Raw genomic sequence first — 21,862 nt, 5'->3', positions numbered from 1 at the left:
CATTGTCGGTGATGATCCTGTTAGGGACTCCGAAACGGCAAACAATTGACCTGAAGAACTTGACTGCTGACTGTGCTGTCACCTTCCTCACTGCTTCAACCTCCGGCCACTTCATGAACTTGTCGATTGCCACGTAAAAGTACTCGAAGCCCCCGACAACTCGGGGGAAGGGGCCGAGGATGTCGAGCCCCCAGACCGAAAACGGCCAGGATAAAGGGATTGTTTGGAGAGCTTGAGCTGGTTGATATATTTGCTTGGAGTGGAACTGGCACGCTTCACACTTAGTTACTTGTGTAGTCGCATCCTGGAGGGCTGTTGGCCAAAAGAAACCTTGCCGGAAGGCTTTGCCGGCAAGTGCTCTTGCGCCAATGTGGTGACCACATATGCCTCCATGTATCTCCGCCAACAGCTCCTGTCCTTCTTCCCGGGAAATGCACTTCAATTTCACCCTGTTGAATCTTCTTCTGTACAGTATGTCATCGACAAACTGGTACATACTTGATTGCCGGGCTACTCTCTCTGCTTCTTCTTGCTCCTCAGGAAGTTCTCCTGTTTGAAGGAAATGGACGATCGGTTGTGCCCATGCCGGAGCTTGTGGCTCGACGACAAGGACTAAAGGCGCAAATGCTGCTGCGGGAACATCTGCTTCTACGGCAAGAATCTGTGTTTCAGCCGGAGCGTGATGCTCCCCGGCAAGCGTGTCGGGACACAACTTGTCGGGAGCATCTGCTTCAACGAAACAAACCCTAGGGCTTGTCGGAGGAGACTGCTCCTCAGCATTCCTTGTGTTGATCTTGGGGACTTTCTTGGCGGCGGCTTCGGGGAGCTCTGCCGGAAAGTAGTCGCCAGTAACCAACTTTCTCTTTTTGCTCTGTCCAGTTGATGGTGTCACAGATGGTTGAGTCAGCTTGAGCACAAAAACCCCTGGTTCCACAGGCAACTTGAGTGCGGCGCATTTTGACAGGCCATCTGCAATGTTGTTCTGAGCTCTCGGAACATATTCCATCTGCAGGCCGTCAAAATGCTCTTCCAGCTTCCTCACTTCATCAATGTAGGCTTCCATCAGCAGAATCTGATAATCTTTCTTCACTTGGCGGACGACAAGCTGTGAGTCACCCCTGACAATGAGCTTCTTGATCCCAAGGTCTGTCGCGATCCTGAGTCCGGCAATCAAGCCTTCATACTCTGCAGTATTGTTTGTTGCTTGCTCCTTGGGAAAATGCATTTGGACCACGTACTTGAGGTGCTCTCCGGTGGGTGCGACAAGTAGCGCACCTGCACCGGCACCTTGCAACGAGAAGGCACCATCAAAGTACATGATCCGTTCTTTGTTTGCTTCCTTGACGGGGATGCTCTTCTCCGGAGTTTCTTCATCGGGTGTCGGCATCCATTCTGCTATGAATTCTGCCAATGCTCGGCTCTGGATAGTTGAGGTACTCTCAAACTTGAGGCCAAAGCTTGACAATTCCAGTGCCCACTCGACAATCATGCCTGTTGCTTCTGGATTTTGCAGTATCCTTTTCAACGGGAAGCGAGTGACAACTGTGATCTCGTGTGCTTGAAAATAATGGCGCAGCTTCCTCGAGGCCATGAGAAGGCCGAAAAGCAACTTCTGCACACCAGAGTACCTTGACCTAGCCCCCTGCAGAAGGGAACTGACAAAGTAAACTGGGCGCTGCACCATCTTTTTTTGTTTCTCTTCCGGCAGCTGCACAGATCCATCCCTGCCGGGACCAGAGTTTGTCGGGGAAGCCCCCTACTTGTCGCTGGATTCGCTTGCCGCGGTTGCTTGCTCATCATCTTCCTCCCTCTCTGCTACTAACGCAGCACTAACCACTTGATTGGTTGCCGCTAGATACAACAGCAACTTCTCTTGTGGTTTAGGTGCGACAAGTACTGGAGTGGAAGACAGGTATCTCTTCAAGTCCTGTAGCGCGGCCTCCGCTTCCGGAGTCCATTTCATTGGACCTGCCTTTTTCAAAATCTTGAAAAATGGTAGGGCGCGCTCAGCATACTTAGAGATGAACCTACTGAGAGCAGCAACGCAGCCGGCAAGCCTTCGTACATCCTTGACGTGCTTCGGGGCTTCAATCTGCTCGATGGCCTTGATCTTGTCGGGGTTGGCTTCAATCCCCCTCTGGGACACAAAGAACCCGAGAAGCTTGCCGAAAGGAACTCCAAACACGCACTTCTCGGGGTTCAACTTGAGATTGATCTTACGTAGATTTGCAAAAGTCTCGTCCAAATCTTGGATCAAAGTTTCTCTGTCTTTGCTCTTGACCACTATATCATCCATGTAAGCTTCTACATTTCTGTGCAGCTGTGGCTCAAAAGCATGACTGACTACTCTTGCAAACGTTGAACCAGCATTCTTTAGTCTGAAAGGCATTCGTACAAAGCAGTACGTGCCACATGGAGTAATGAATGCGGTTTTCTCTTCATCCTCTTCTGCCATGAAGATCTGATGATATCCTGAGTATGCATCAAGAAATGAAAGCAGGTCGCATCCTGCCGTGGAGTCGACAATCTGGTCAATGCGCGGCAAGGGAAATGGATCTTTGGGACAAGCTTTATTAACATCAGTGAAGTCAATACAAAGCCTCCACTTCCCATTCGCCTTGCGCACGACTACTGGATTGGCTAACCACGTTGGATGGAGTACTCCTCGGACGAGGCCTACTGCCTCCAACTTATTGATCTCTTCTGCAATGAACTCTTGGCGCTCCACCGCTTGCTTCCTGACTCTCTGCTTGACGGGCCGCGCGTGAGGACAGACGGCAAGGTGGTGCTCAATTACTTTCCTGGGAACACCGGGGATGTCAGATGGTTGCCATGCAAACACATCGACATTCGCCCGCAGGAAAGCAACGAGCGCGCTTTCCTATTTAGGGTCAAGCGTGGCACTGATGGTGAAGGTACCACCAGTGCCGTCCTCCTTGGTGGCCACTTTCTTAGTCTCTGGTGAAGCTGTTTTTGCCTTCTTGCACTTGCCGGTGGAGCTTGATGGTGCGTCCTCGATGGTAGCGCAGCACTCCGAAGAGGTGCGCTTGCCGGAGTGGGCATTAGAGCTACTCTTGCCAGACTTGGTCTTCTTCTTCCCCCCGGGAGCTTCAGCGGCAAGTGGTTTGCGTTCTGCTGCGGCTGCTGCTTCCCGGTAGATCTTGTCGGTACAGATAAGTGCATCTTTCTTGTCGCCTTGGACAGAAATGACACTTATCGGACCGGGCATCTTGAGCACATTGTAGGCATAGTGAGATGCTGCCATGAACTTGACAAGCGCTGGACGGCCGAGTATCCCATTGTAGGGCAATGGGAAATCAGCAATGTCAAATGTGACTCTCTCTGTCCTAAAATTCAGGTCGCTGCCAAACGTCACCGGCAGTGTGATCTTCCCCTTTGGCTTGCTCCTTCCCAGGTTAATTTCTTGAAAGGTACCAGTCTCTTCGAGCTCGCTGTCGGGGATCTGGAGCTTGTTGAGCACCGCGGAAGAGATCAGGTTCAAGCCGGCCCCACCGTCAACCAACATCTTTGTGACCTTGAGGTTACGGATGGTTGGCGAAACCAACATCGGCAAGCACTCGACCGCAGTGATGCGATCAGGGTGATCCTCACGATCGAAGATGATGGGCGTGCTGGACCACTTCAGGGGTTTGCGCGACTCGACTGACGGTTCTGCTGCATTCACCTCCCGCACCCACTGTTTGAGTTGGCGGTGCGAGGTGTGCAGAGAAGCACCGCCGTCTATGCACAAAACCTCCGTCGCTTTCTAAAACTCCTGCTCATCGGTCTCATCCTCCTCCAACTCATCATCTTCATCTTCGTCTTCGTCCTTGTCGCGGCCGCGGGGAGGCCTGTCTCCTTGCCGTTGCTTGGCCTTGCCGCGGCGCCCTCCCCGGGCGGGACGCTTCTTGCCGGACCCTCCGCCACCCTCCTGGGCCTTCTCCTTGTCGCGGCGCTCGTATTCAGCTTTCTGTAGCTCAACGAGCTGCTCAACCTTCTTGCAGGCCTGGAGATCATGGCCCTTGGTGCGGTGGATCTTGCAGTACTGCTTGCCGGAGCCGTCCTGCTTGTCGGCGGCCACCACAGCTTCGCCGGAGTCACTAGCTTTGGCCTTCTCGGTGCCACCTCCGCTGCCGGACTGCTCAACGACTAGCACATCCTTAGCTTTCCTCTTTCTGTTATTCCGCCTCCGGGATTTTTTGCCGGAGGGGCGTCCTCACTGTCAGATCCTTCTGCTCCTGCATTCTCTCCGGGGAGTTTCCTCCCTTCCTCAGCATGTGCACACTTTGTCGGCCAGAGCATATAGCTCGCTGACATCTCTGATTTTGCACATCGCCATCTCCTACCTCATCCTGCGGTTACGCACGTTCTGATGGAACGCGCTGATAACCGCGGCAGGGTGGACGTCTGGGATGTTGCGCTGCACCTGGCTGAATCTATGTATGTACTTGCGCAGGGGTTCTCCTTCTTTCTGGGCGAGCAAATGAAGATCGCTCTCCTAGCCATGGGGTTTGTGGCCGCATGTGAAGGCGCCGACAAACTGATGGCACAGGTCCGCCCACGAAGAGATGGAGTTGTCCGGCAAGTGCATGAGCCAAGATCTGACGTTGGGCTTGAGCACTAGCAGGAAGTAGTTGGCGAGGATCTTCTCGTCGCGCCCCCCGGCAGCCTGCACCGCTATGGTGTAGACGCTGAGGAACTCCGACAGATGTATCCTGCCATCGTACTTCCCGGGTACGTCTGGCTTGAAGTTCTTGGTACTGGGCCACTGGACTTGCCGCAGCTCACGGGTGAACGCAGGGCAACCTACCGCGTATGGTAAGTCGCCTGGTTCCCCTGGCGCATGCATAACAACAGTGGGCCCAGCGCGCTGGTCTGACTGACGCCGCGCTTCTCTTCGACGCTCGATGCGAGTGCGAGCGTCTTCGTGTCGTCGTTCTCGGAGAACTTGGCGTTGATCGCGGCGAGCTCGCGGGTCCGACGACGCGGTGGAGTCGGTGTCGAGGTTGGCCCGGCGAGTCGGCGATCTTGGCCTTCGGGGTGGGGAGTGCACAGTGGTGGCACCCCCACCAGTCTTGTCGCCATCGGCTTGCGCCCGGGCGTCTTGCCGCGGCTTCGACGCGCTTGGTTGCCGGGGCTTGTCGTCGTTGGCGAAGCCGATAAGGCTATGGATGGTCATCCTCCAGTCGTCAATCTTGTCCGGCGCTGGAGGGTAGTCTAGTAGCAGTTGGGCTCGGGCCAACGCTTCTTCCGGTGTTTTCGGCGGTGGGGGCGAACGACGCGAGGAGCGGGATATGCTCAAACTTCTAATGGTGTTAGAAGGAGCAGCATCCCGTCCAGGTGACCGTACCGCGCTCGTGCCAATGTGTTGACGTGCATGTTGGCCTTGAGCGTCCCGCGATCCGCCGGCCTGTCCTTGTTCCAACGCGAGCACGGTGCCAGGAGCACCGTGGCGTTGTTGATCTCGCACCTCCTGAGAGGGGTGCGGTGCATGTACGGATGCCGAAGCTTGCGGGGCCTTGTCCTTGGACCTGGTGACGATGTGAGTCCCCCCGTCGACGCCCGTTCCTCCGCCGGCGTCTACCCCACCGCCCGTTTGCTCCGGCGGCGGCGGGATCAACGTGGACGGAGCGGCCACCTCCGAAGCCTTCTTCTTCGGTGGCATGTCGATGACGATGTTGGTGTAGCACGCGTGAAGACCGGATCAGGTTCGCACAACCTCGACGCCCCCTACCTGGCGCGCCAAAGATGTCGTGGGAAACGAGCACCTATGGGGCAGGGCCCCTTTTCGGTCCGGCAGGGAGCGGAGGGCGCACAAAGAGCAGATCGAGGTCAAGCACGCAAGGAATTTTACCCAGCTTCGGAGCTCTCCGGAGAGATAAAACTCCTACTGCTGCTTTGTGTTTGTATTTTTGCTTGAGAGCGTGGGTGTGTTGTAGCCTCGAATGAATCGAACCCCTTCTACGTGCGCATGGGCCTCCTTTTCATAGTCTAAAGGGGTCACCGACAGGTGGCAACGCAGAGAGAGGGGTAAAAAAGTAAAAACAGGGGTTGGTACAACCGCTATCTACAGTGCCCCCTACCTAACTCTGATGGCAGGGGACAAGAGCATTTAATGCCCGTCCGGTCGCCCAAACAGTGCATGAAACGACCGTTAGGGGCGCCACCGATCGCCACGATGGCCTCCTAGTCATCCTCACTCGCCACCTTGCACCGCTTGGCTGCACAGCTTCCCGCCACGTGCACCAGGAGTGATCCTGTGGCGACATGTCATTGGATGCGCTGGAGCGTGGACGCAGAGTGGTGGCCTCGCCGCGGCAAGCGCCTTGCCGCGGTCGCTGTCTTGTCGCACCCGCAAGCTTGTCGCTCGCCGGGTCTTCCCGGGACGCGCGGTGCGTCGCGGCAAGTCTCCTGAAGTGCCTTGGTTGGCCTTCCCGGCAAGCTCCTCTTGCTGGGGCCTTGTCCTTCCCGGCAAGCTCCTTTTGCCGGGGCCTTGTCTTCTCAGTTAAACACTTTGTTCTTGAATGGCAGTAATAGGAATAGCGAAGGATCTTGGCGGACGCCCGGCAAGCCTTGCCGCGGGACGCTGCAACTGCCCGTGCACAAGTTCGGGATACTAAGTTACCCCTACTTTAGTACACCGACAGTCGGTGATGATGTTGTGTGGTATGCCATACCGGGTTGTGATGTCGGCAATGAATGTCACGGCAGTCGGCCCATTCAGCTTCTTGATCAGTTTTGCTTCAATCCACTTGGTAAATTTGTCTATGGCGACAAGCAGATGTGTCATGCCGCCGCACGCCGTCTTGAATGGTCCGACCATATCCAGTCCCCAGACGGCAAAAGGCCAAGTGATGGGGATGGTCTTGAGTGCAGAAGCCGGCAGGTGTTGTTTGGAGCCGAAGACTTGGCACCCTTTGCAGTGTTTGACTAGTTCCTTGGCATCCTCCAATGCAGTCGACCAGAAGAATCCATGGCGGAAGGCCTTGGCGACGAGCGCCCTAGAGGCGGCATGGTGGCCGCACTCGCCTTGGTGGATGTCTTCGACGATTGCTAGGCCCTTCTCTTGCTCGACGCAGCGTTGGAAGACTCCGGTAACACTGCGCCTAACTAGCTCTTGATTCATTACTGTGTAGGCTCCGGCTCGGTGTTGGACTTGTCTGGCCGAGATCTCGTCAGTCGGTAGTTCTCCATTCACCAGAAACCGGAGGATGGGCTGAGCCCATGATGGAGCCATGATTTCTTCGACTGCCAAGACGGCTACTGCAACCAGGGTGGGCGGGCTGGGTTCTGAGGAGTTGGAGTCGGCCTCCGCCTGCTGTGCCACTGCAGTCCCCGGGCCGGGTTCGGCTACTGCAGTACCCAGGCCGGGTTCGACAATGAAAGTCCCCGGGCCGGGTTCGACTATGGAAGTCCCCGAGTCGGCTGCCGCAGTCCCCGGGCCGCCTGCCTGGTCCCCGAAGTCGGATCTGACTGCGTCGGGGTTAGGCGGCACGAAGATGGAACTGGATTCCGGAGACGGCTTGACAGATGGCTTGAGGAGGCGTTGGAGGGCGACGCCGGCTAGTATAGCTTGTCGGGTGGAACCTATCCGTGCCAGGGCATCTTCTTGCTCTTATCGGCTCGTGGCACGTGAAGGAACTCGCACCCCTCGAAATATCCGTTGAGCTGCTGGACAAGGAAGAGGTAGCTCGCCATGTTCACATCCTTGGCATCCCAGTCGCCAGATGATTGCTGAACCACTAAGTCCGAGTCGCCATAACACAGGATCCGGCGGCTGGAAAGAACCTTGAGCTTCACATTCTTTGGGGTCAGGAGACAAAGTCGACTGCTTGCCAGCCAAGGCCACAACTCGATCCAGCATCTTCTTTTCTTCGGCAATTCCGAGGGACTCGGCCAGCCGACTACTGGCTGCTGCACACTCAGAAGACTTCTTGTAGTCTCCGGCTATGGTGATAATGCCCTTGGAACTCGGCATCTTCATCTTGAGGTAGGCATAGTGGGGCACAGCCATAAACTTGGCCAACGGTGGTCGGCCAAGCAGTGCGTGGTACGGGCTCTCCAAATCCACCACCTCGAACCATATTGCCTCTCGGCGGAAATGATCCTTGTCTCCAAAGAGGACATCCATCTTGATCTTGCCGATTGGTGAGCAGGACAGGCCGGGTATGATGCCATGGAACACAATCCGGCTAGGCATGAGTTGCTTCAGCTTGATGTTGAGCTTCTCCATTGTGTCTCGGTACAGTATGTTGATACTGCTCCCGCCGTCTATCAGCACGCGGGAGAAACGAGCGGCGCGCCTCTCTGTCGCTAGGGTAGCATCCAGAACAAGGGCGTAGGAGTCAGGGGACGGCATCACCTCTGGGTGGTCATCCCGGCTCCAGCTGATGGGCTTTTCCGACCAATGCATGAACTCCGGGTTACTGGAGGCGACCGCGTTGACTTCTTAGTGTTGTTAGCGCCGGCTTCGTCGATCACCCGGTTGGCTCATGAAGACAACATAGGCGGCATGCTCGTTAGGGAACTCGTCGTGGACGGCTCCGACTGCTGGCCGAGCGGCCGGCTGCTGGGGGGCAGGAGGTGGCTGGCCCGCAGGCGGAGGCGGCAACAGCCCTTCGCCCTTGGAGATTCGAGTGAGCCAATGGCACTTCCGGGTTGTATGGTTGGACGGCTTTGCGCCGCTGTGGAACTTGCAGGGGCATCGAGGGTTTGCTCGTAGGAGAATGCCGACTGCCAAGCCGGCCTGCCGCCCTTCTGCTTCTTGGGAGCCGGCCGTCCCTCAGGCTGCTCTTCTTCGATCGTTGCCACCTGCCGACTAGTGGAAGGCGACATCGGAGCCTTTGCGCTTGTTGTCGTTCTGGTATGGGCGCCGGGTGGACTCTCCAGCCGGCGTCTTGGGAGCCGGCGCAAGCACTTTCCCAGAGGCGTCGACTCGGAGCTCGGTCTTCATGGAGGAGTCGGCCGTGGCATATTTGTCTGCGATGATCAACAGCTCGTCGAGGGTAGTCGGCTCGTCGCAGAGGAGACGCTGCTTGAGGAGGGTGCCCTCTCGGCATCCGGCTGTGAAGTACTCGATTGCCTGAACCTCATGCACCCCTTTGCAGGAGTTTTGGAGCTCGGCCCAATGCATGAGGTAGTCGCGAGTCGACTCGTTGGGTCCTTGTACGCACAAGGAGAGCAGTCGGGGCTTGGGAGCCCGTTTGTAAGCACTGGTGAAGTTGCGGATGAAGGCTTTCGTAAAGTCGAGCCAGCTGTTGATGCTGTAAGGCTTCAGGCTGTTGAGCCACGTACGTGCCGTGCCTTGGAGCATCAGGGGAACATATTTCACGGCAACGCGCCGGTTGCCGTTTGCTATGCGAACCGTGGTGGAGTAGTCGATCAACCAGTCCTCCGGCTTCACGGAGCCGTTATACTTGGGCGTGTCTCTTGGAAGCGAGAACCCTTTGGGGAAGGGCTCGTCGCGGATGCGGGGGCCGAAACAAGGCGGGCCGACATCACCTTCTTCTTCCAGGGCCAAGGATCGAGCAAGGCGGTCGATCCGATGGTGGGCATCATTCTCGCCGACTCCTTCGCGGCGACCAAGTCGGCCGCTGAGAGTCGGATGCTCGATAGGCGGCGGGGTGGGATACCTCTCCCCGCGAGGTGGAGGAGGGGGCAAGTCGCCTCGTCTCTCCACGCCTCGGGGACGGCCTTCCGCGTCGCGCTCGATGGTGATTCGTGTCCGGCTGCGGCTAGCAGCCGGCTCCTTCTCTTGTCTCGCACGGGCGCCTCCCGCGATCGGCGTACGCGATGTCGCGCCGTGTTCTCGGCGAGGGGGCTTCCAGCTCGGACGCCGGCTTCGTGCCGTGCTGCGGCCGCGCCGATTAGCTGCTGGATGCGTCTGGTCATGTAGGGGAGCTCGTCAGCCCCCAATCCGTTGAGCTCGTCAACGATCGACTGGGCGGCGCGTAGATTCTCGAGGGGCGTGGCGTAGATCGGGCGGTCCGCACCCAAAATGCTGGCAATGGCCGCGCCGCATTGCTTGACGGCGCCGACTCGGCTTGGCCCTTCTGGAGGCGGCGTGCCGAAGGCGGCTCGATCGACCTCGCGCTGGTGGGCTTCCGTGAGGCGTCTCATGGTGTTTATCTTCTGGCCCTCCGCAACGAGGGCAAGGCGGCGAGCCTCCAGCGCCTCGGCGTCGGCGTCGGCCGGGATGGGAACGGACAAGCCCTGCAGCACCGCTTGCAGGGCGTCATGGGTGTTCTCACCGGAGGAGGCTCCATGGCTGATGACCAGCACCTTGGTGACGGTGCTGCTGCCACTGTCAGCTCGTGGGAGAGGGTCGTCGAAGACGATCACATCGGTGGGGAAGGCGTCGAGCGATGCCGTGTCGGAGTCGACAAGCATCGGGTCGGTGGAGCCGACCGACTCCATGTCCGCGATAGGCTCGCCGGAGATGTGGAGTTGGTCGAGGAGGCTGACAAGGCGGCTCTCGAGGCAGCCGGTGCCCGCGTCGGATGCGGGCTTGTCGGAGATGCAAACCTCGCCAAGAAGATCGGCGAGGCAGCTCGCCGCGCAGGCGTCGTCGGCGCTTTGTAGCTTGTCGGGGCAAGCTCCATCGGGCATGCCGGGCTGGCTACGCTCGCTGGGGAGGAAAAGGGTTCCCGTCCAGAGCAGGTCTCCGGAAGATGGTGCACCTGGCCCCACGGTGGGCGCCAAATGTCGGGTGGTAGGTGTGACATATGCCAACGGATGGCTTATCATTGTGGGAGACAGTAAGACATCGCCGGTGCCTGGAAACGGGATAAGGCGAAGACATGCACGCCGGCTAATCTTACCCAGCTTTGGGGCTCTCCGTGGAGATAACACCCCTACTGCTGCTCTGCGGGGTCTCCGCATGATCACTAGATCAACAAGTAGCTACAAGATGCTCCTTGAGCTGTTCGGTGGGAGGAGGAAGAAAGGCAAGGCTAGCTCTCTTATCTCCCTATGGCAATGTCTAAAACTCTATGAGATCAACCCTTTGCATGGGTGTCCCGGGGGGTTTATATAGGCCTACCCCCGGGGGTACAATGGTAATCCAGCCTGGGCGCGGGCCCAGGCCATCAGTGTCTGTGACCGCCGCCTTCTCCGCCGGCTTCTAGGGCCCGCCGACTGGTAGGTCCCGCCAGCTGTCGGCTTGCTGGTCGACAGGCCGTCCACACCGCCAGGGGGTCTTGTCGGGGGCTAGATACTGTTGCCTCGCCTCTGATGACGAGGGCTCCGCCATGGTAAGCATGGCTACAGTGCCGCCGCCTTGCAGGCTCTCACTGTAGCCTTACCGTGTCTTATCCGCTTAATGATGCGTGCGCCCCGAGGGGGGAGCAAGCAGGCTATTGGAAGCCGGCCCGGCCTTGGGCCGGCTGGGGGAGGCCGGGCCGCCTTCGGATGTCTCTCTGACCGGAGGGGCCCGCCGCCTGCGGGCCGTACTAGCGACCCATCGTGGATGGCGTCATGACTCTCATGGCGACAGTGCCACGCCGGACGGGGGATGGCTGCCCCATACGACGTACTGTAGCCACGCATTCTCCGGGATTCGGGGGTGGCAGGGTTTTGCTGTAGCCACACCCTGTTCGTCACCGTTATGGGTGATGGTCTTTAGAGGCGGCGTTCGACCGCTTGCTTCTGGGAGTCGGCCCTTCATGGGCCGCCTTCGGGAAGTCGGTCCTTCATGGGCCGGCTTCTTGGAGTCAGCCTGATCATGGCGTCCTCCAAGGGTTGTTTCTTGGCCGGGCCGCCTTCGGCTAGGCTGCCTACTTGGCAGCGGGACGAAGGAAGGCGGCCCCGTGTCTTGGGTGCTTCAAGGTCCGATCGGCCCGTTGTTTTTTCTGAGGGCCAAAGGGAGCCGGCTAGGCTACCCGTGGTCATTTACTCCGATAGTCGTCCATATCGTCGATGTCTTCGGGGTCGAAGTCAAGCACGTCGGTTAAGTCATCGATAGTGGCTATAAAGTGGGTGGTGGGTGGGGGACGAATTTCTTTGTCGTCCGCTCCCCACTCGAGCCGGACATAGTTCGGCCAAGAAACTCCTGACAAGGAAAGAGACCTTAATGAGTTTAGCACGTCACCCAAGGGCGAGTGCTGAAAAATATCCGCGGCGGTGAACTCCATGATCGGTGCCCAATCAGATTCGATAGGCACGGATGCACGCGGTTCGGATCCTGTGGCCAGAGACGAGTCCGAGGGTCCGATGACACCACCCTCATAGGATTTGGTGTTAGTGTTCGGCTCCGACAGCGATGAGTGTGCGGCCTCTGTGGCGGGGTCCATCCACCCGTCCTCGGAAGGCACGATCTGGTCCGGATTGATTCCTAGTGCCAACGTGGGTGCGATCTCCCGAATACTGTCCGATGGCAGATCAAAGTCATGTCCGTTGTGACTGTTCGGCGCACCTGTCATGGGCTCGAATTCGTCGAAGATCAAGTCTCCGCGGATTTCGGCAGTATAGTTTAAGCTTCCAAACCTGGCCTGATGGCCAGGGGCGTAGCTATCGATCTGCTCAAGATGGCCAAGCGAGTTGGCCCGCAGTATGAAGCCGCCGAATACGAAGATCTGTCCGAGGAGGAAAACCTCCTCTCGGACCGCATCGTTGAAGATGATCAAAGGGGCCATCAAGCCTTACAGCAACGGCAATGAAAGCACCAATGTCGGTGTCAAAACCAGCGGATCTCGGGTAGGGGGTCCTGAACTGTGCGTCTAAGGCAAATGGTAACAGGAGGCAGGGGACACGATGTTTTACCCAGGTTCGGGCCCTCTCGATGGAGGTAATACCCTACTTCCTGCTTGATTGATCTTGATGATATGAGTATTACAAGTGTTTATCTACCACGAGATCATAGAGGCTAAACCCTAGAAGCTAGCCTATGATTATGATTGTTGTTGTCCTACGGACTAAACCCTCTGATTTATATAGACATCGGAGGGGGCTAGGGTTACATAGAGTCGGTTACAGAGAAGGAAATCAACATATCTGAATATCCAGGCTTGCCTTCCACGCAAAGGAGAGTCTCATCCGGACACGGGACAAAGTGTTCAATCTTGTATCTTCATAGTCCAACAGTCCGGTCAAAGTATATAGTCCGGCTGTCCGAGGACCCCTTAATCCAGGACTCCCTCAGCAGTGCAGGGGGCTATGTGCGGGGCACAACCCCCCTGGGCACGCCTGGGCTCCTGGGCACGCCCTGGCGGGTTGTGCTCCCCACAGGCCTCCCCTCTGGTGCTTTCTTGGCCCATACGGTGTCTTCTGGTCCAGAAAAAATCTCAAAAAAGTTTCGCCAGGTTTGGACTCCATTTGGTACTAATATTCTAGGAAGTAAAAAACAAGCAAAAAACAGCAACTGGCACTGGGCACTATGTCAATAGGTTAGTCCCAAAAAATGATATAAAGTTGCTATAAAATGAATATGAAACATCCAAGAATGATAATATAACAGCATGGAATAATAAAAAATTATAGATACATTGGAGACATATCAACATCCCCAAGCTTAATTCCTGCTCGGCCTCGAGTAGGTGAATGATAAAAACTGAATTTTTGATGTGGAATGTTGCCTCACATGTTCATCACATATTCTTTTCTTTTGTAGCATGGAACTTTGGACTTTTATATGGTTCAAAGCAATAGTATAGATTTGACATGAAGATTTCAACACTCAAGCATATCAACAAGCAACCATGTGTTTCAAAATACCAACACTAAAGAAAGCTATCCCTAGCCCATCATGCTCAATCATTGATCCATTCATGAAACACACTCGCATATTAGCTACATCCAATGCTCAAGTATGATCATGATGCTCCCTAGTTGGTGCTTTATAAGAGAAGATGGAGACTCAAATAAAAAATGCATAAAGTAAATACATAGGCCCTTCGAGGGAAGTAGAATTTGTAGAGGTGCATGATCTCAAAGCTTAAATTAAGAGATAATTTTTTTGGGAGGCATACTTTTCCCGTCAACCAAAACGACCAAGTAATTCCCAAGACTTTCCATGCTAGATATATCATAGGTGGTTCCCAAACATAAAATAAAGTTTATTCCTTTTCCACCATTCTTTCGCAATCTATGGCTAGTCGTATCCACGGGTGTCGGTGTCAAAACCGGCGGATCTTGGGTAGGGGGTCCTAAACTATGCGTCTAAGGCTAATGGTAACAGGAGGTGGGGGACATGATATTTACCCAGGTTCAGGCCCTCTCTATGGAGGTAATACCCTACTTCCTGCTTGATTGATCTTGATGATATGAGTATTACAAGAGTTGATCTACCACGAGATCATAGAGGCTAAACCCTAGAAGCTAGCCTATGATTATGATTGTTGTTGTCCTATGGACTAAACCCTCCGGTTTATATAGACACCGGAGGGGGCTAGGGTTACACAGAGTCGGTTACAGAGAAGGAAATCTACATATCCAAATTGCCAAGCTTGCCTTCCACGCAAAGGAGAGTCCCACCCGGACATGGAACGAAGTCTTTAATCTTGTATCTTCATAGTCCAACAGTCCGGCATAAGCATATAGTCCGGCTATCCGAGGACCCCCTAATCCAGGACTCCCTCGGTAGCTCCTGAACCAGGCTTCAATGACGATGAGTCCGGCACGCAGATTGTCTTCGGCATTGCAAGGCGGGTTCCTTCTCCGAATACTCCAAAGTAGATCTTGAACACAAGAATCGTGTGCGGCTGCAAAACAAATTCCACATAGCACCGCAGAGAGTACAATATTCCACGAGTTTAATCTGCTGACAACTTTTACCCAACGTGACATCACGCCGCGGCCCGGTTATTATTCAAACCGTTTTTCCAACCTGCCACTACACATCTTGCGAGGTGGTTTTATTTGCACGTCTTGTCGAAGCAGAGATCGTGTCCCCCTTATCACGGGATTCTCATCAATACGGGCGTGGGTAACCCAACCGCTCCATTAATACGACACCTTGGTTTAGGCAAGTTCCAAACGGCCGTGTGAAGGACGCTTGACATTCATCCTCTTTATAAAGAGGTCAAGACCTGTCCTTTTATTTCCACGCTTGATCCTTCCCTTCCCTCACCTCGAGTTCCAACACCCTAGGTTTAACCCAAGCACTCCGGACCTTCAACCATGTCCGGATCCAACCTTCAAGGCTGGTGAATGGCCTCTTCCATCACAGAGGAGGACATCAAGAAGCTTAGGGAGGCTAGGTATTTGACCGCCGAAATCCTTCACAGGCTTCCTGCTCAAGGGCAGGTTATCCCTACTCCTGAACCAAACGAGAGTGTTGTATTCATCTCCCACTTCCTATGAGGTCTAGGCTTCAGTCTTCATCCCTTTGTTAGAGGGCTCATGTTCTATTACGGGCTAGATTTTCACAATCTAGCTCCAGATTCCTTCCTTCACATCTCGACGTTCATCGTTGTGTGTGAGGCCTTCCTCCGCATTACCCCACACTTCGGCTTATGGCTCAAGACCTTTAATGTGAAGCCGAAGATGATCAACAGACGACACGCAGAGTGCGGAGGTGCTATAATAAGCAAAGGTGTTGATGATTTATGGCCAAAGGGTTCCTTCCCTGAAGTTTCCGACCTATGGCAATGGGAGTGGTTTTATATAACAGCACCCCGAGGTAGAAAGTGGGCGGCCACCCCAGCCTTCCACTCCGCTCCTCCACCACAGCTTGCATAATGGGTCAACAAGGGGCTGGACTGGGGACCGGTTGATGACGTGTGAACATTGCAAAGCCGCATTCAAGATCTCATCAAAAAGGATACCAATCTTGTCAAGGTAGTCCAAGTAATGTTAGTTCGTCGGGTCCTGCCATGCCAACGTCGACCTCTCCGTATATGGGAGTTCAACCCGGAAGGACCGTGAACTGTTCAACACTTCTTTGGCATGACGTTTGAAGGGATGTATCAATTATTCTTCGGGTCACGAATAAAGTGTCCGGACACAACAGAGGATGCAGGCCTCAACTGCAACCGTCCAGATACCCAGGTAAGTAGTTCCGCGATCGAACATGCTGTCATCATATTTGTCACAACATTATTCTAAAAAACCACCCTCGACCAGGACTGGATAAGAAAGGCGTAGAGGATCAGGTGTTCGGCCCCTCTTCAGGAAGATTCGCCGGATCCTGTACTAACCAGGATGCTGGCTCGCCCACCTTATCAAGTGCCATCAGGGGAGGACAAGGAGAGGAAAGGGGAAGAAAAGCGGACTTCATGCTGGAGGTACGTTACGCATCCTAACTAGGGAAATTAGCACCTCCGTGTCGGAGGATGAACGGGGAGGAGAATCTAGCATCCCCTCTCCCCATGGGAAGAAAAGGACCGCCCCCGAAGACTTGGAAGCAGAGGTATCCAAACGAGGGAAGGAACCTTCACCCGGGGGCCCTATCCTGGAGGGCTACGTTGCCGCACAGTGTCCACAGGGGGGCTTGCCATTAACCGAGCCGGAAGTGAACAAAGGTACTTAGTAAGCATACCTTGTTCTTTTCCTGAGAATAACGATCGAGACATATGTTTTGTAGTTCGGCTCATAGCCTCCCTCAACAATGTTCGTCCTCCGGGGATCTTCTTCTGGAGATGATGGAGAGCGAAACGCCTCCTCCTACTTCTCCGCCTCATGAGGCGGACGACCCTGAGGTGTCGTCCCGGAGGGTCTCTCCCGATCTGCAGAGACCAGAAGCTAACTCTTCGGCTGCCCGAAGTCCGGGGTTTTCAGCTCCTAGAGAGACCAACAGAAAAAGGCCCAGACTGTCCGGTATACAACCGGACACATTGACGGGTCTTCTGCAGCAAGCAGCTATTTCAGAGGCACATCATACCTTAATGGGTACGGTGGTTGAGAGGATTTCATCCGCAAAAAGCAGACTGAATGAAGCTTTTACAAGCCTGCTAAGAGGCTTTGAGGTACGCAAAGTGATAAATTTTTATTGTACCATCAACGCAAGGTGTACTTTGTATAGATAGTAGCCCCTGAGACTCTGGTTGCCATCCGGAAGGGGCGAGCAGAGGATCATAGTCTCAGGTAATGATGGTACCAATTTTGTACGCAGGCGGCATGGCGGATGCAGACATCACGCTTTTGTACAAGCGGCTTGACGAGGCACAGGGTATGTATATTTTGGTGGTCAGCGAATATTAATAAGAGCATGATGCTAGGATTTATGATATGCTTTGACTGCAGATGGTGCTGCCGTCGTGGAGACCCTTCGGGCAGAGCTTGCCCTGGCCAAGGAGCAAGCCAGGAGTAGCAATGCGGCTGCCGTGAAGGCAGCTGATGAATTAAAAGCCAAACAGGCTGCTCATCACCAAAGTGAGGATAGAATAGCCAACATGGCTCTCGAGCTACAAAATGCCGGTAGCCGATATGAGCTTCTCGAAAGGGAAAACCAAGCGAAAACGGCTGACCAAAAAAATGCTTTACAAGCAGCAAAGGAAACTCGCTCTAAGATCAGAGCGGCCCGAGAGGAGCTCCGGCAAGCCGGTGATATCGCGGCTGGGAAGCCCTTTTTATTGCGAACCAAATTCGGCGATCCGAAGTATGCCCCTCTTGATCGGTTGTGGAGTTCTGTAGACGCATACTTGGATTTTTCAAAGAGTGCTACTGATGCGACGCAGTATTTCAAAGATCTAGAAGATCATGGAACAGAAAGATTGTTTTGGTTGCAGTTCAGTACTCCAAGGCGTCCGCTGTTGTTGAATGAGCAAATGGCCGAATGGGCTGAGCTCCATAGGTTATCCAGACTTGCCATGAAGGCCGTCGTGGATCACTTGTTGCCGAAGGAACCAAGTCTGGATAATTATTTTGGTTTGGTGCAATGATTTATTCGTGTTGTGTCACAGATCGGCATGCATAGAGAGTGCGCGGATGGCCTTTGCCCGTGTTAAGACATATTGGGCGAAGATGGAGGCCACGGGTATTGCAACGAGGGGTCCGCCAGGGGGCCAGGACTCGCCCGAGCACTATTTTGAAGAAGTCTTAGAAGGTGCCCATTTAATAGAGGCTCAGTGCTCAAAAAATACCATGTTCGAATGATATGAATCTTGATTGTAAAAACAATGCTTTTGGTAATAAAGGCTATATTTATACTTTTGCTCGTAAAGTATTGTAGTGCCTCCTGTGCGGCCGCTTATGTATATATGTATATAACCTGGAAGTTTGCAATCGTCGGCTTCAGCCCCCTCCCATATAATGCGGGGGTGTTCGGCAAAGCACGTAATCACACTTGATCCAATGTCTTGGTACGTGAAGGAGGTGATAGCGCGGCGAACGAAGCAATCAGACTACATAGCTTTAACACTTTCACTTAGCCATAGGAGTTTGACGCTGGGACTACTATATAGCCCATGGTTTGTCGGCGTTTATCCGAATACGGTGTGTTTACATACGTGACCGGGAAACCAGTCCTTCATTAATGCGGAGGAATCACGAAGATTCCGCTGAGTCATCGAGTGGTTGACCAGTCTCTCGCTTTTTCATTGTCGGATTTCGGGTTCCGGCAGACCCTCTAGGTTCGAACTCTGGGGTGCACGCAAAGATCACACCTCCTGCCTACCCATGTCTCGCTGCCTCGCAAGGATCTAAAACTACATGAAGAACAACACAAGGGAAACGAGATTTATACTGGTTCAGGCCACCATTGTGGTGTAATACCCTACTCCAGTTTGTGGTGTGGTGGATTGCGTCAGGGGCTGATGATGAACAGTACAAGGAAGAACAGCCTCGCGAGGGTCTGTTCTTGGCTGGTGTGATGAACTGCTTGGGTGAGTTCAGTCGCCTCTCTCTCTCTCTAACTAGTCTGCCCAAAATCTCTCCCCCTACCGTGTGGGTGGCTAGTCCTATTTATATGCGGAGGCCCTGGGCCTCCCCCCAAATATTGAGCGGGAAGGGCGCCAACAATTGGCCATTTTGAAGGGGAACATCTAGTACACCTATCCTGACTAAAGTTGGTCCTCGCCTGTCAAAGACCCTGACGGTGATGCCGGCTTGGGCTCCACGATGACCTCCATCCTGCCGTCCTACTGGTCTTGCTCTTGTTGCACCAAAATGGTTGCCTTTGCTTGATACTCTCGCCTGCGCTTGCCCCCTTTGCACCAAAGAGGAAACAAGGACTCTGCACGGGCCGGTGCCCGCCTGGCGCCCGCCTGGCCTTGGTCATCATGGCTTGCGTCATGGGCACCTCGTGAGGTACCCCGCCTTGATCTCTCCGCCTCCTCGCAGGCCAGCCTGACGAGGTTGTGCCCGAGGAAGCCTCCTGTCATTCGCCCCGCGAGGCTCGGCCCCTCGCGAGGGTCTTGAGCATGTGTTGATGAAGATGGGATGTAATGGGCCACTCCCTAAGCCGCGCCGTAGGCCACAGGCAGGCAAGTCTGGGTACCCCCGTTCCCAGAACGCTGACAGTAGCCCCCGGGCCCAAGGCGCGCCCGAACTTGGCTTAGTAGAGAAGCGAAAGGGCAAGTGCGAAGCGCCGCGGGCCCCAATAGCCTACGGACTTGGGCGCCACGTGGTGGTTGATTGGACGTGGATGTCCTGGCTCCCCCACGATGCCTCGGCAACTGCACGAATTGACAAGAGAGCAGCGCCCGTCTAGGCTTACCTTCCTTGCCTTCTCCAGTCATTGCCCAGATCCCCTTTCTCGCTCCTATCCTTCTCGCTTCCGAAATCCCCAGATCTACTCCAATCCTACATCTTAGCGAGGCATGGCGCCTCGCCAGACCCCGGCCGGAGCATGGTACTCGCCCGCTCTGGACCCTCCGAATGTGTCGGAGAAGAACCTTGCTCGGACGCGCCAGATGATGGCGGCGCAAGGCAACGACGGGGCGGTCGCGCTCAAGGTTGGTTCCGCCCTTCCTGAGGGCAAGGGAAGCACCTTATACCCGCTCTTCGTGAGCGCCATCACCGCCGGTTTGGTGCCCCCTTTTTCGAGTTCTTCCTTTCCATTCTCCACCATTACAACCTGCAAGCTCTGCACCTCCATCCCAACTCTGTTCTTCTCCTGGCGATTTTTGCCTACTACTGCGAGGCTCATGTTGGGGTAAGGCCCTCGGTGGCCTTGCTGCGCCATTACTTTTACCTCCGGGTCTCTCGCGGCCCCATCACCGCGTGCGAGAGCTTCATTGCGTACGCTAGATCCAATGCTATTTGGAAGCCCGGGAAGAGGATTTAAGGCTTCAGGAGCAAGTGGGTCATGGTGGATGCTGGGCGCACCCATCCCCGGTTGATTCTGCCCACAGGGCAGCCCAAGTCTATCGACGCTTGGTCCCGCGCGGAGCTCATTGTCCCCCGCGCGAAGCCAGTGCTGGAGAGGATGGACGCGGACCTGTGGCCGGGCAACATGGCGATGGTGAAACTGACCGCGGCGTCGCTTCTGAGGGAGTTCCTGGAGCACCGTGTGGCTCCGCTCTAGGAACACTCGCTTCCGCTATGGAGGCTCGGGGGGCCGATGCCGCCCTTCGCCCGAGCTCCGAAGTCCTGGCCGACGAAGATCTGGCCGCGGTCCTCCAATCCTTGGTTGGGGGAGATGTGGCGAGATTGGAAGATGCTCCCGTACCCCTGTTCCTTCGGGATGATTCGGAGCAGGTGGTAAACTCCATGTCTGCTTTTAATGGGGACGGGCCTGTGCTCGCGGAGGTTCCTGAGGACCTGGCGGCCCTGGCGACGGTGAACGTATCCTTCGGCGACTCCAGCGGAAAGGAGGAAGAAGAGGAGCAGGAAGAGGAGCCTGATTCCGAGGCGACCGACGGGGAGTCGAGAGCGCCCCTCCCTCGGCGCAGGTCCCGCGCTCTTCGCCTCATGCCGGACGACGATGAGGATGGCGATGAGCGAGGTGGTGAGTGCTCGCCCCTGATCCCGAAGAAGGAAAGGACGGGGCTGGTTCTCCGCGGGTCTGCTCCGGCTCCAAGGCGACATGTAGACGCGCCTCCTGCCCCCGAGTCTCTTGAGGCTGATCCCAGCAGCCGGCTCTCGGGCTTCAAGTTCGGCCGGAGGTTGCTTGAGCCCGCGAGCGATGACTAGTAAGTGCTTCATTCTCGTTTTGCTTCTTGCTTCGTCGTTGAGGCTTGACATCCATATTCCTTGGCTAGGCCGGTGCCTGCAGCGAAAAAGCTGAAGGGGGCTCCTGAGGCTTCGCCCGGGGCAGCACCTCCACCCGTGGGAGAAGGGGGTGGCAAGACGCGGGCCTCTCCTGCCCGGTCATCCTCGCGAGGCCTGGCAGGGCTAGCTGGGGCGAGCTCAGTCCCCGTGGCCCAAGCGACTCCCCAGGTGCCCCTGCCTGACGCTACTGCCGCAGTCATCGGGGCGCAGAAGGTCCCAACTCATGATGCTGTGATCACGCTGCCATCTTCTCCTCCTACTCCGCCAACTGCCATTTCTCCGACTCCTTCTACTGTCATGGATCGTGCTGCTGCTGAGCTGGACCGGCTGCGGAAAGATCTCCTGGGCACCGACCCTCGCTTGGTGGTCGGGCGCCTGGAGCTAGCCTCCGGCTGGGTCCGCTCTGATGCTTCAGTCCGAGCAGCGCTGGCTCAGGCCGCGACAGCTTGCGATGAGGAGAAGGAGGCCATCCTTGAGGCCAAGGCCGCTCGTGACGCCTCCTTGGGTGAGGTTGCGGATGTCCAGGGTCGTTGCGAGGTGCTGGAGAGCGAGCTGCAAGGCGTGCGCGACCAGCTCGCCAAGGAGGCCCATGACCGCCAGGAGAAGGAGGAAGACATGAAGGCTCGTGAGGCTGCTGCCAAGGACCGGGATGCCAAACTTGATAAATGCCATGGCCACTTAGGTACGCTGGAGCAGGCGTTGGAGGCGAAGAGGATCGAGTTGGACGGCAAGGCGCGGGTCCTGGCCGAGGACCGCGTGGCCTTCGCGAAGCTGG

This window comes from Triticum aestivum, chromosome 1B, assembly GCF_018294505.1.
Source record: "Triticum aestivum cultivar Chinese Spring chromosome 1B, IWGSC CS RefSeq v2.1, whole genome shotgun sequence".
NCBI classification, from domain to species: domain Eukaryota; kingdom Viridiplantae; phylum Streptophyta; class Magnoliopsida; order Poales; family Poaceae; genus Triticum; species Triticum aestivum.
This window is presented reverse-complemented; position numbering follows the sequence as displayed.